Genomic DNA, 14,016 nt, shown 5'->3' with positions numbered 1-14,016 from the left:
CATAGCCGAGGCGGTGAACCGTATAGTCCTCTCACGCTCATCCGATCAAGGCATTCTTCTTGAGGAATGTGGAGGCTCAACTAAAGATTATGATGAAGAAGAGAGCATGGAGCCACAAGGGAAAGGGTTAGAGCATGAAGTGAAACAAGAGGGAGGGTGTGGAGTATGTGAACCGGAGGAAAGAAAGGGAGAATTGAGGGAGATTGGTCAAGATGAGGATTCCATCATTGATGATTTTTTGTCTTCCTTGATCAATCCCCTTAATGATCCTAATGAGCCTCTTTCCATTGAGTTTGAGAGAGACATTGAGGTAGACTTCTCACAACCTCCTTGTTATGACTTGAGTGATGGGGAAGAGGAAGTTGGTGAGGAAGCAATTCCGTTCTAAGAACATATTGAGTGGGTGGTAATTTCATCTACGAGTTTCATTGGCCCCATCAATATGCTATCTTGGAGCCGGACTACCAACTCAAGGTCCTTCTTGGGTTAGTGCATGGTGGAGAAAGGAGTGTTGGTAGCCAAAAGACTCCAAGGATCATCAAGAAGATTAATTCAAAAATTGGAGTTCAAGTGGGATGTCAAGCACAATTGGGTGATTTCCGGAGAATGTTGGGGTGCCACAAGGGTAAATAAAGAGCTTGTCCATTCAGCTTGGAGCATAGAGAGTAACAAGAGGGAGAACGGAAAACTAGGACATGGGATCCAGAGGACCTATGAAGTGCAAGCTTGGATAGAGATTTAAGGAGGAGTGGAAACACAAGCCACCCTAACAAGTGTCTCCTCAACAAGTCCAACTTAAGGACTATAAATCAAAGTGCTAGGTGGGAGACACCCCACCATGGTAACATCTTTCTTACCCTTTTCCTTTGGTTATAGTCTTAGTTCATTGCATTTTTACTTCTCTTAGTTAGCTTAGGATTAGTTTAGTTTTGAGTTTAGTAGGTTGATTTTAGTATGGATCATGATTTTGTGATGTTTTAAATGTTTTGGGATTGAATTTTGGATGAGCAAAGGTTGAATGCCTTAGAATTTGAAGAAATTTTTTTGCGAAAAACAGAGCATGTGCGTGCGCACACACCTGTGCGTACGCACACAACAACGAAATTTCACCTTCTGTGCGTACGCACCCACCTATGTGTACGCACACAAGCCTTTATGCCCTCTGTTCGCAGCGCTAGCACAGCTTGTGCGTGGGCGCTTCCTTGTTTTTCTGCGCCTTGTGCGTACGCACCTCCTTGTGCGTACGCACGCAACCCTTTATTCGCACTCTCTATGCGAGCGCACAGAGCTGTGCGCACGACACTACCTTACACTCCCTCTGATGGGAGCGCTGGCATAGCCTGTGCGCATGAACCCCTGCCTCTTTTCACTCTTGTGCGTGCGCACGCACACATGATCCTTCCCAAAAAAAAAGAAAGTGCTTTGTACGTACACACACGTCTTGTTTCCCTCTCTGTTCGGAGCACTCGCACACCTTGTGCGAGCGCACACTTCCCTTGTTTCACCTAGTGTGCGTACGCACAAGTGCTGTTTTGGGCAAATTTCTTTTGCACTTTTCCTTAAGCCCTAACACACTTCCAATACCCATCTGCCCCTTTCTTCTATCCCTTTTTTTCTTGTTTTCTACTTGTTTTACTTCGTTTTCATTGCATCTCATTCTTGTTTTAGTAATTATATTAGTTGTAGTTTAATTGTTGTTAATTGAATAAATTGCAAGTGTTGTTTGATGTTGATTGGGTTGCTTCTTGATTGAATTTCATCGATGCACTTGTACTTTGCCTTAAATTACTGGCACCTAATTGGATTTGCACATTTACATTTTGTTGCATATTAGGTAAAATTTTTATACGTGCACATTGAATTAAGGGAATTGAGTTGAAATTACTTGTTCATCATGATTTTCATATTAAATTCATCACATGACCGGTACTCGTTCTTTGTTAATGCTTTGCATTTGCTTGAGTGGACTTGACTTGATTCTTATCAAGACTTGTCACTTTCTGTAACAACAAGTCCATCAAGGATGAATAAGCATGAATAAGTAGTTTCTCTTCATCATAGAATTGGTTATTGTTGATTGTGCCATTTTTTAATCCTCTTGTGCTTTCACTTGTACAATCTCAATATCCAATATATTTTATACACAATTCACTTTTGTGGTTACCTAGGGTTGCTTGTGCCATAAGTTTTGCTTATTCTTTACTTGCAAACTAGGCTACTTGATTGAGGAACATGATTTCTCTTTTGATTGTATGGTGAACGATCTAATTTTCTATCGGTAAAGAATTTTTATAAAAATAATCGCGTTGTAAGTATAGTTTCTAAACCAACAGAGAATCCTTTCGTACAAAAGTTTTGGTTGTCACTTAAGCAAACCTAATAAAAATAATAAACCGAAGTATTTAAACATCGGGTCGTCTCTCAAGGAATTGCAGGGAAGTATGATTTATTATTGGTTATGGAAAATTGTATATTTTTGGGTTTTTGAAATAGGGAACAAGTAATTTTAAATGACAAGAAAAATAAATTAATAATTAGAAAATCTCTTGGCAAGGTATGAGAACTGGAAATCCTATCCTAGTTATCCTTATCAGGTGTGATGAGAATTTAATTTTTGCTCCCACTTAGTTAACCCTTACTAAATAAAGGAAAGTCAAGTGGACTAATTAATTTGATCCTCAAGTCCTAGTCAACTCCTGTGGAAAGACTAGCTTTAGAGCGATCCAAATCAATCAGCAATTCCAAAATCTCAATTAACTGCTGAGTTTAACAACTCAAGTGTTACCAATTACTTAACCAAAGCCAAAAGGAAAAATAAATCTAAATTAAATTGAAAGCATCATAAATAGAATAGAACAATCATTAATCTGAAATACCTCAAATTGTATTAAATAGAATATTCAAATCTTAACATGAAGAGTTCATAAGCCAATTGGACAACATAAGTCAAATACAAGTAAAAGCATTAGAGTAAATAAAAGTAGAAGAGAAACATAAATTAAAAGAATATTGAACCTGGCATTGAAGTAATAACCATAAAGTAAAAGAAATCATAATCCTAAAATCTAAGAGAGAGGAGAGAGCCTCTCTCTCTAGAAAACTACATCTAAAACCTAAAATTGTGAATTACGAATGTTCTATTTTTTGTCTATTTTTGAATGGATTGATTTCCCTACTTTATAGCCTCTAATCTGTGTTTTCTGGGCTGAAAATTGGGTCAAAAATAGTCCAAAAATTGCCCTCAGCGATTTCTGATACGTCCAGGTCGCTGCAAAGTCACGCGGAAGCGTCGTCCACGCATTAGCGTGGATTTGGTTTTTGCCAGGTCACGCGTCCGCGTAATCCACGCGTTCGCATCGCCTAGCTTCGGGGAAACTATGGCAAATTATATATCGTTGTGAAGCCCCGGATGTTAGCTTTCCAACGCAACTGGAACCGTATCATTTGGACCTCTATAGCTCAAGTTATGGTCGATTTAGTATCAAGAGGTCAGGCTGGACAGCTTTATCAGTTCCTTCAGTTTCTTGTATTCCTTCCACTTTTGCATGCTTCCTTTCCATCCTCTAAGTCATTCCTGCCCTATAATCTCTGAAAATACTTAACACATATATCAAGATATCGAATGGTAATAAGAGAGGATTATTAACTAGCAATTTAAGGCCAAAGGAGCATGTTTTCAATCGTAGCACAAAATCAGGAAGGAAATTGTAAAACCATGCAATTAGTATGAATAAGTGTGCAAAGACTTGATAAAAACCACTCAATTGAGCATAAGATAAACCATAAAATAGTTATTTATCAACCTTCCCACACTTAAACATTAGCATATTCTCATGCTAAACTCAAGAGAAGCTATAAAAGAGTGAAGGGGAATGGTAAAACTTATGAAATGCAACCTATCTATATGAATGCAACTAAATGCAAAAATATTTCTACCTACTTGGTGAAAAGTAAATAAATCTTTTAAGAACAAATATGAACTGGATTTCACTAATTCAAATCACAAAATAAAGTACGAGTGAACTTGCAGAAGAAAATAGCTTATGAAAGCTGACGAACTGGATTTTCTATCGGTAAAGAAATTCACAATTATGATCGTGTTGTAAGTATAGCTTCTAAACCAACAGAAAATCCTTTCATACAAACGTTTGGTTGTCACAAGTAACAAACTCCTAAATAAATTGATAACCGAAGTATTTAAACCTCGGGTCGTCTTCTCAAGGAACTGCAGGGAGGTGTTTTTATTATTGGTTATGAGTCTTGTAAATTGGGGGTTTTTTAAAATAAGGAACAGGTAATTTAAATGACAAGAAAAATAAATAAATAACTATAAAATAAACTCTTGGCAAGGTATAAAAATTTGGAAGTCCTATCCTAGTTATCCTTATCGATGGTGATGAGAATTGAGTTTAATCCCACTTAGTTAACCTTTACGAAAGCAAGGGAAAGTCAAGTGGACTAATTAGTTAGATCCCAAAGTCCTAGCCAACTCCTAAGGAAAGACTAGAGTTAGTGGAATTCAATTCAATTAGCAAAAATAACAATTAACAATCACGATAAGTTTGATAACTCAAGAATATCCAGTTAATCAATTAAAGCCAAGAATATAAAAAGCTAAACCAAATAAGAATCATAAATCTGAAATACCTCAATTGCATTAATAAGAGAAAATCAATCTAAACATAAAGAGTTCATAAGCCAAATTGATAACATGAGTCAGATACAAATAAAAGCATTAGAATAAATAAAAATATAAAAGGAATATTGAACCTGAGAAGAAGTTGAAATAATAAGAAATCCTAATTCCTTTAAGAGGAATCCTAATCCTAAATCCTAAGAGAGAGGAGAGAACCTCTCCCTCTAAAAACTACATCTAAAGCTAAAAATTATGAATTATGAGCTGACGATTATGTATGAATGGTTTTCCCCACTTTATAGCCTCTAATCTGTGTTTTCTGGGCCGCAAACAGGGTCGAAAACAGCCCAGAAATTGCTGGAGAAGAAATCTGCCACGCTTATTTTCGTCACTGCAACGCGTCCACGTGGAGCACGCATTCGCATCGTCTAGCTTTAGGGCAACTATCACATATTATATATCAAATCGAAGCTCCGGATGTTATCTTTCCAACGCAACTAGAACCGCGTTGTTTGGACTTCTGTAGCTCAAGTTAATACCATTTTAGTGCGAGAGGTTCAGGTTTACAGCTTTGCAGTTCCTTCAACTTCTTGTATTCCTTCCACTTTTGCATGCTTCCTTTCCATCCTCCAAGCCATTCCTGCCCTGTAAATCCTGAAATCACTTAACGCACATATCAAGGTATCGAATGGTAATAAGAGAGGGTTAAACATATCAAAATTAAGACCAAAGAAGCATGTTTTCAATCATAGCACAAAATCAGGAAGGAAAACGTAAACTCATGCAAATCATATGAATAAGTGTATAAAAGATTGATAAAATCCACTCAATTGAGCACAAGATAAACCATAAAATAGTGGTTTATCAACCTCCCCACACTTAAATATTAGCATGTCCTCATGCTAAGCTCAAGAGAAGCTATAAAGGAATGAAGAGGAATGGTAGAATGTATGAAATGCAACCTATCTATATGAATGCAACTCTATGCAAAAAATGTTTCCACCTACTTGGTTAAAAGTAAATAAATCTTCCAAGATAAATATAAATCAGATTTCACTAATTCAAATTATACAATAAAAGACAAGTAAATTTGTAAGAAGATAGCTCATGAAAGCAGGGAACATAGAATCAAGCATTGAACCCTCACTGGTAGTGTATATCACTCTAGTCTCTCAAGTGTATAGGGTAATTGATGAGCGGATATTTTATACGCTTTTTGGGGATAATTTCATATAGTTTTGAGTATGTTTTAGTTAGTTTTTAGTCTATTTTTATTAGTTTTTAGGAAAAATTCATATTTCTGGACTTTACTATGAGTTGTGTGTTTTTCTGTAATTTCAGGTATTTTTCTGGCTGAAATTGAAGGAGTTGAGCAAAAATCTGATTCAGGCTGAAAAAGGACTGCTGATGCTGTTGGATTCTGACCTCCCTGCACTCAAAGTGGATTTTCTGGAGCTACAGAACTTGAAATGGCATGTTTCTAATTGCTTTGGAAAGTAGACATCCAGGGCTTTCCAGAAATATATAATAGTCCATACTTTGCACAAGGATAGACGATGTAAACTGGCGTTCAACGCCAGTTCTCTGCCCAATTCTGGCGTCCAGCGCCAGAAAAGGATCAAAAGCTGGAGTTGAACGCCCAAACTGGCATAAAAACTGGCGTTCAACTCCACAAATGGCCTCTGCACGTGAATTGCTTAAGTCTCAGCCCAGCACACACCAAGTGGGCCCCAGAAGTGGATCTCTGCATCATCCATCATAGTCTACTCATATTTTGTAACCCTAGGCTACTAGTTTAGTATTTAAACAACTTTTAGAGACTTATTTTGTACCTCATGACATTTTAGATCTAAACTTTGTATTCTCTGATGGCATGAGTCTCTAAACCCCATTGTTAGGGGTGAGGAGCTCTGCTGTGTCTCGATGAATTAATGCAAGTATTTCTGTTTTCCATTCAAACACGCTTGTTCCTATCTAAGATGTTCATTCGCGCTTAACTGTGATGAAGGTGATGATCCGTGACATTCATCACCTTCCTCAAACCACGAACGTGTGCCTGACAACCACCTCCGTTCTATATCCGATTGAATGAGTATCTCTTAGATTCCTTAATCAGAATCTCCGTGGTATAAGCTAGAACTGATGGCGGCATTCATGAGAATCCGAAAAGTCTAAACCTTGTCTGTGGTATTCCGAGTAGGATTCAAGAATTGAATGACTGTGACGAGCTTCAAACTCCTGAAGGCTGGGCGTTAGTGACAGACGCAAAAGGATAGTAAATCCTATTCCAACCGGATCGAGAACCAACCGGTGATTAGCCGTGCTGTGACAGAGCACGTGAGCGTAGTTTTCACTGGAAGGATGGAAGGTAGCCATTGACAACGGTGATCCACCAACACACAGCTTGCCATAGGAGGACGTGCGTGCGTGAACAAGAAGACAGAGGAAAGCAGAGATTTAGAAGACAAAGCATCTCCAAAACTCCAACATATTCTCCATTACTGCATAACAAGTAACTTTTAATCCATGCTCTATTGTTTATTTGCAATTCAACTGATAAACATAATTGCCTTCCTGACTAAGATTTACAAGATAACCATAGATTGCTTCAAACCAACAATCTCCGTGGGATTCGACCCTTACTCACGTGAGGTATTACTTGGACGACCCAGTGCACTTGCTGGTTAGTGGTACGCGTTGTGAAAAGTGTAATTCACAATTCGTGCACCAAGTTTTTGGCGCCGTTGTCGGGGATTGTTCGTGTTTGAACAACTGACGAATTATTTTGTTGCTTAGATTAGGAAAAATCTTTCTTTTTGGTTTAGAGTCTTTTATTATTTATCCCTTGTTAAAACACTTTAAATTTATAAACTCAGTTAGTTAGAACGTGGTGTTTATGTTCATGGTAATTGGCTATCATATTTTTTTAAACCTTTTTCAAAAATAATTTTTCTATTAAATCCTGTGCCAAACTTTAAGTTTGGTGTTTTCAAAAATAATCTTTCTTAAAATTTTCGAAAATTTCCATAACTCATTTGGCAAGAGCGTTAATCTGTGTTCTTGGTAATTGGGTTAGAGTCTTTTATATTCTTTTCAAAACCGTCTTTTTCATAAATAATATTTTCTCTATTAAATTGTGTGCCAAACTTTAAGTTTGGTGTTCCTTGGTGTTTCCCCCCCCCCCCCCAAAATTTTCGAAAATAAGGAACCTCAGATCTAAAAATTTTAAATCCTGTGTTATCTTATTGTTTTTCTCTCTCCTTTAAAAAAAATTTTCAGATTTTTATTTCAAAATTTAAAACCTTTTTCAAAAATCATCATATCTCTTTCAAAATCTCCTAACCACTTTCTCTCTCCTCACTTTTTCGAAAATCATAATTTTTGTTATTTTTATTTTTGGTTAAGTTGTCCTCTTTCTATAAAATAAAATAAATAAAAAGGTAAATCAATCCAAGTTATATCCCTTTATCCATCATGGACATAAGTGGAAATGAACAGTCCAGGAGGACTCTGGGGTCATATTCTAACCCCTCTACTACTTCATATGGGAGTAGCATCTGCATACCCTCCATTGGAGTCAGTAGCTTTGAGTTGAATCCTCAGCTCATTATCATGGTGCAGCAAAGTTGCCAGTATTCCGGTCTTCCACAGGAAGAACCTACAGAGTTTCTGGCACAGTTTCTACAGATTGCTGACACAGTACATGATAAAGAAATAGATCAGGATGTCTACAGACTATTGCTGTTTCCATTTGCTGTAAAAGATCAAGCTAAGAGGTGGTTGAATAACCAACCTAAGGCCAGCATAAGGACATGAAAACAGCTGACAGAAAAATTCCTGGATCAATATTTTCCTCCAAAAAGGATGACACAGCTAAGGCTGGACATCCAAGGCTTTAAACAGGGAGATAATGAATCCCTTTATGATGCCTGGGAGAGATACAGAGAGATGCTACGAAAATGCCCCTCTGAAATGTTTTCAGAGTGGGTCCAGTTAGACATCTTCTACTATGGACTTACAGAAGGAGCTCAGATGTCTCTAGATTACTCAGCTAGTGGATCTATCCACATGAAAAAGACAATTGAAGAGGCTCAAGAGCTCATTGATACAGTTGCCAGGAATCAGCATCTGTATCTAAGCAGCAACCCTTCCATGAATGAAGAGGTTAAAACAGCAACTGCTGAACTCAGTCCTGTAGAACAAGCTGCTGAATTCAATCAGCAATTGGACTTCCTAACAAGGCAGTTAGCCGAATTCAAAGATAGATTATAAGAGACAAGGATGGCTAATATACATATGGAAGAACAGTTTAAGCAAACAAAGCAGCAGCTGTCAAGGCAAATAACAGAAGAATGCCAAGCAGTTCAATTAAGAAGTGGGAAAATATTAAATACCCCACCTCAAGGCATCAAAAAGTCAAGAAATGAGCAACCCACCAAAGATTCACCTGAGGACAGTAAGAGCCCAGGGAAAAATAAGTCTGGCGCTAAAACGACAGAGAATTGGTGGAAGGCTGGCGCTGAACGCCCAGACCATGCCCAAAACTGGCGTTCAACGCCAGAAACAAAGCAGGATTGGCGTTCAACGCCAGAAATGGGCAAGAATCTGGCGTTGAACGCCCAAATAGGGCAGAATCCAGCGAGGATAACAACCTCAGTTTCACTCCAGCTTCTGACTCTGGCACTCAATTGCCATTGAGGGATCAGACACACACAAGTGCTGATAACAACCCCTCTAAAAAGGCTTCTTTAACCACTAAGGTTGAAGAATATAAAGCCAAGATACCTTATCCTCAAAAACTCCAGAAAGAGGAGCAGGATAAGCAATTTGCTCGCTTTGCAGATTACCTCAGGACTCTTGAAATAAAGATTCCATTTGCAGAGGCACTTGAGCAAATACCTTCTTATGCCAAGTTCATGAAAGAGATCTTGAGTCATAAAAAGGATTGGAGAGAAACAGAAAGAGTTCTCCTCACTGAAGAATGCAGTACAGTCATTCTAGAGAGCTTTCCTGAAAAGCTTAAAGACCCTGGGAGTTTTCTGATACCATGCATATTAGAAGGTAATTGCACCAAGATAGCTTTATGCGATCTTGGGGCAAGCATCAACCTAATACCTGCATCCACTATCAGGAAGCTTGGCTTAACTGAAGAAGCTAAACCAACCCGGATATGTCTCCAACTTGCTGATGGTTCCACTAAATACCCATCAGGCGTGATTGAGGACATGATTGTCAGAGTTGGGCCATTCGCCTTTCCCACTGACTTTGTTGTGCTAGAGATGGAGGAGCACAAGAGTGCTACTCTCATTCTAGGAAGACCCTTCCTAGCAACTGGACGATCCCTCATTGACGTCCAACAGGGGGAAATAACCCTGAGAGTCAACGATGATGAGTTCAAGTTGAACGCTGTCAAAGCCATGTAGCATCCAGACACATCAACAGACTGCATGAAAGTTGATCTCATTGACTCTTTGGTAGAAGAGATCAACATGGCTGAGAGTCTCGAATCAGAGTTGGAAGACATCTTTAAAGATGTTCAGCCTGATTTGGAGGATTCAGGGGACATGAAAGAGCCTCTGAACTTTCTTCTAAAAGAGGAAAAACCCCCTAAACCCGAGCTCAAGCCACTACCACCATCCTTGAAATATGCATTTCTGGGAGAAAGTGACACTTTTCCAGTGATCATAAGCTCTGCTTTAAATTCACAGGAAGAGGAAGCACTTATTCAAGTGCTAAGGACACACAAGACAGCTCTTGGGTGGTCCATAGGTGACCTTAAGGGCATAAGTCCAGCTAGATGCATGCACAAAATCCTATTGGAGGACAATGCCAAACCAGTGGTTCAACCACAGAGGCGGCTAAATCCAGCCATGAAGGAAGTGGTGCAGAAAGAGGTCACCAAGTTACTAGAGGCTGGGATTATTTATCCTATTTCTGATAGCCCCTGGGTGAGCCCTGTTCAAGTCGTCCCAAAAAAGGGAGGCATGACAGTGATTCATAATGAAAAAAATGAACTGGTTCCTACAAGAACAGTTACAGGGTGGCGCATGTGTATTGACTACAGAAGGCTCAATACAGCCACCAGAAAGGATCATTTTCCTTTACCATTTATAGACCAGATGCTAGAAAGACTAGCAGGTCATGATTATTACTGCTTTCTGGGTGGCTACTCAGGCTACAACCAGATTGCAGTGGATCCCCAGGATCAAGAGAAAACAGCATTTACATGTCCATCCGGAGTGTTTGCTTATAGAAGGATGCCATTTGGGCTATGTAATGCGCCTGCAACCTTCCAGATATACATGCTCTCTATTTTCTCTGACATGGTGGAAAAATTTCTGGAAGTCTTCATGGATGACTTCTCAGTATATGGAGACTCATTCAGCTCCTGTCTTGATCACCTGAAACTTGTTCTGAAAAGATGCCAAGAGACCAACCTAGTTTTAAACTGGGAAAAGTGTCACTTCATGGTGACTGAAGGAATTGTTCTTGGGCATAAAATCTCAAACAAGGGAATAGAGGTGGATCAAGCAAAAATAGAGGTAATTGAAAAATTACCACCACCTACCAATGTTAAGGCAATCAGAAGCTTTCTGGGGCATGCAGGATTCTATAGGAGGTTTATAAAGGATTTTTCAAAAATCGCAAAACCTCTAAGCAATCTGCTAGCTGCTGACATGCCATTTGTGTTTGACACAAAGTGTCTGCAGGCGTTTGAAACGCTGAAAGCTAAGCTGGTCACAGCACCAGTCATTTCTGCACCAGACTGGACATTACCATTTGAGCTAATGTGTGATGCCAGTGATCATGCCATTGGTGCAGTATTAGGACAGAGGCATGACAAGCTTCTGCATGTCATTTATTATGCCAGTCGCGTTCTAAATGATGCCCAGAAAAATTACACAACCACAGAAAAAGAACTACTTGCAGTGGTTTACGCCATTGACAAGTTCAGATCATACTTAGTAGGATCAAAAGTGATTGTGTATACTGACCATGCTGCTCTTAAATATCTACTCACAAAGCAGGATTCAAAATCCAGGCTCATCAGATGGATATTGCTTCTGCAAGAGTTTGATATAGAAATAAAAGACAGAAAAGGGACAGAGAACCAAGTGGCTGATCATCTGTCCCGGATAGAGCCAGTGGAAGGGACGTCCCTCCCCTTTCTTGAGATCTCTGAGACGTTTCCTGATGAGCATTTATTTGCCATTCAGGAAGCACCATGGTTTGCCGATATTGCAAACTATAAAGCTGCAAGGTTCCTACCCAAGGAGTACAACAGGATACAAAAGAAGAAATTAATTACTGATGCAAAGTACTACTTGTGGGATGAACCTTATCTCTTTAAGAGATGTGCAGACGGAATTATCCGTAGGTGTGTGCCTAGAGAAGAAGCACAGAGGATCCTGTGGCATTGCCACGGATCTCAATATGGAGGCCATTTCGGAGGTGAGCGAACAGCCACCAAGGTCCTCCAATGTGGCTTCTATTGGCCCACACTCTATAAAGATTCCCGAGAGTTTGTACGTAATTGTGACAGTTGCCAAAGAGCTGGTAATCTGCCTCATGGTTACGCCATGCCTCAACAAGGAATCTTGGAGATTGAGTTGTTTGACGTATGGGGAATTGACTTCATGGGACCTTTCCCACCATCATACTCAAACACTTATATTCTGGTGGCAGTTGACTATGTATCAAAATGGGTTGAGGCTATTGCCACACCCACCAATGATACTAAAACAGTGCTGAAGTTCCTCCAGAAACATATTTTTAGCAGGTTTGGTGTCCCTAGAGTACTAATCAGTGATGGGGGCACTCACTTCTGCAATAAACAGCTTTACTCTGCCATGGTTCGGTATGGAATTCGCCACAAGGTGGCCACTCCATATCATCCACAAACCAATGGGCAGGCTGAAGTCTCTAACAGAGAATTAAAGAGAATCCTGGAACGGACAGTAAATACCCGTAGAAAGGATTGGGCAAGGAGCTTGGATGATGCTCTGTGGGCTTACAGAACAGCATTCAAGACCCCTATAGGGACCTCTCCATACCAACTGGTGTATGGTAAGGCATGTCACCTGCCCGTGGAACTGGAACATAAGGCCTACTGGGCAACCAGATTCCTAAACTTTGATGCCAAATTAGCAGGAGAAAAAAGATTGCTCCAGCTAAATGAGCTAGAGGAGTTCAGATTCACAGCTTTCGAAAATGCCAAGCTATATAAAGAAAAATCAAAAAAGTGGCATGACAGAAAGCTGTCATCTAGAATCTTTGAACCAGGACAGAAGGTTCTGTTGTTTAACTCTAGACTCAGGCTATTCCCTGGGAAACTGAAATCCCGGTGGAGGGGACCATACGTGATTACAAGTGTATCACCATATGGTTATGTGGAGCTTCAAGATATTGATTCTGATAAGAAGTTCATTGTCAATGGACAGAGAATCAAGCATTATCTAGAAGGCAACATTGAGCAAGAATGCTCAAGGCTGAAGCTAGATTAAAAGCTCAGCAAGGTCCAGCTAAGGACATTAAAGAAGCGCTTGTTAGGAGGCAACCCAATTTTTATTTACTTTCATGGTTTTTCATGTTTTATTAGGTTCATGATCATGTGGAGTCACAAAAAAAATATTAAAAATTGAAAACGGAATCAAAAATAGCAGAAGAAAAATCACACCCTGGAGGAAGCACCTGTCTGGCGTTCAACGCCAGAACAGAGCATGGTTCTGGCGCTGAACGCCCAAAATGGGCAACATCCTGGCACTGAACGCCCAGAACAAGCATGGTTCTGGCGTTCAACGCCAGAAATGGCTAGTAAATGGGCGTTGAACGCCCAAAATGGGCACCAACCTGGCGCTGAACGCCCAGAGTTGTGTGCAAGGGCATTTTGCATGCCCAAATTGGTGCAGGGATGTAAATGCCTTGACACCTCAAGATCTGTGGACCTCACAGGATCATTTCAAGATCTGTGGACCCCACAGGATCCCCACCTTCCCTCCTCATAATCCTAGTTTTTTCTTTCCACATCTTCTTTTTCATCTATTCCCTCTTCTTTTGCTCGAGGGCGGGCAACATTCTAAGTTTGGTGTGGTAAAACAATTATGTGAAGGATCTATAGCTCAGTGGTAGAACATGTGGCTGCAAATCAAGAGATACCTCAGGGGATGCACTTCCCTCCACATAATTATTGGAAGCAACTGAGGATAGAAATACTAAAAATCACTAGGAATCAAGCCACAAAGGCAAGGAAGAGACATAAAAGAGCTCAAGAACATCATTGGTGCCTCAAGAAGGAAATGCCATCATCACTAAGGTGGACTCGTTCCTTGTTCTTACTTTCTCTGTTTTTCGTTTTCTCTATGTTAAGTGCTTATCTATGT

This window comes from Arachis ipaensis, chromosome B6 (assembly GCF_059453495.1).
Source record: "Arachis ipaensis isolate K30076 ecotype BB chromosome B6, ASM5945349v1, whole genome shotgun sequence".
NCBI lineage: Eukaryota > Viridiplantae > Streptophyta > Magnoliopsida > Fabales > Fabaceae > Arachis > Arachis ipaensis.
The sequence above is the reverse complement of the archived record's forward strand: the minus strand, read 5'-3'. Positions refer to the sequence as shown.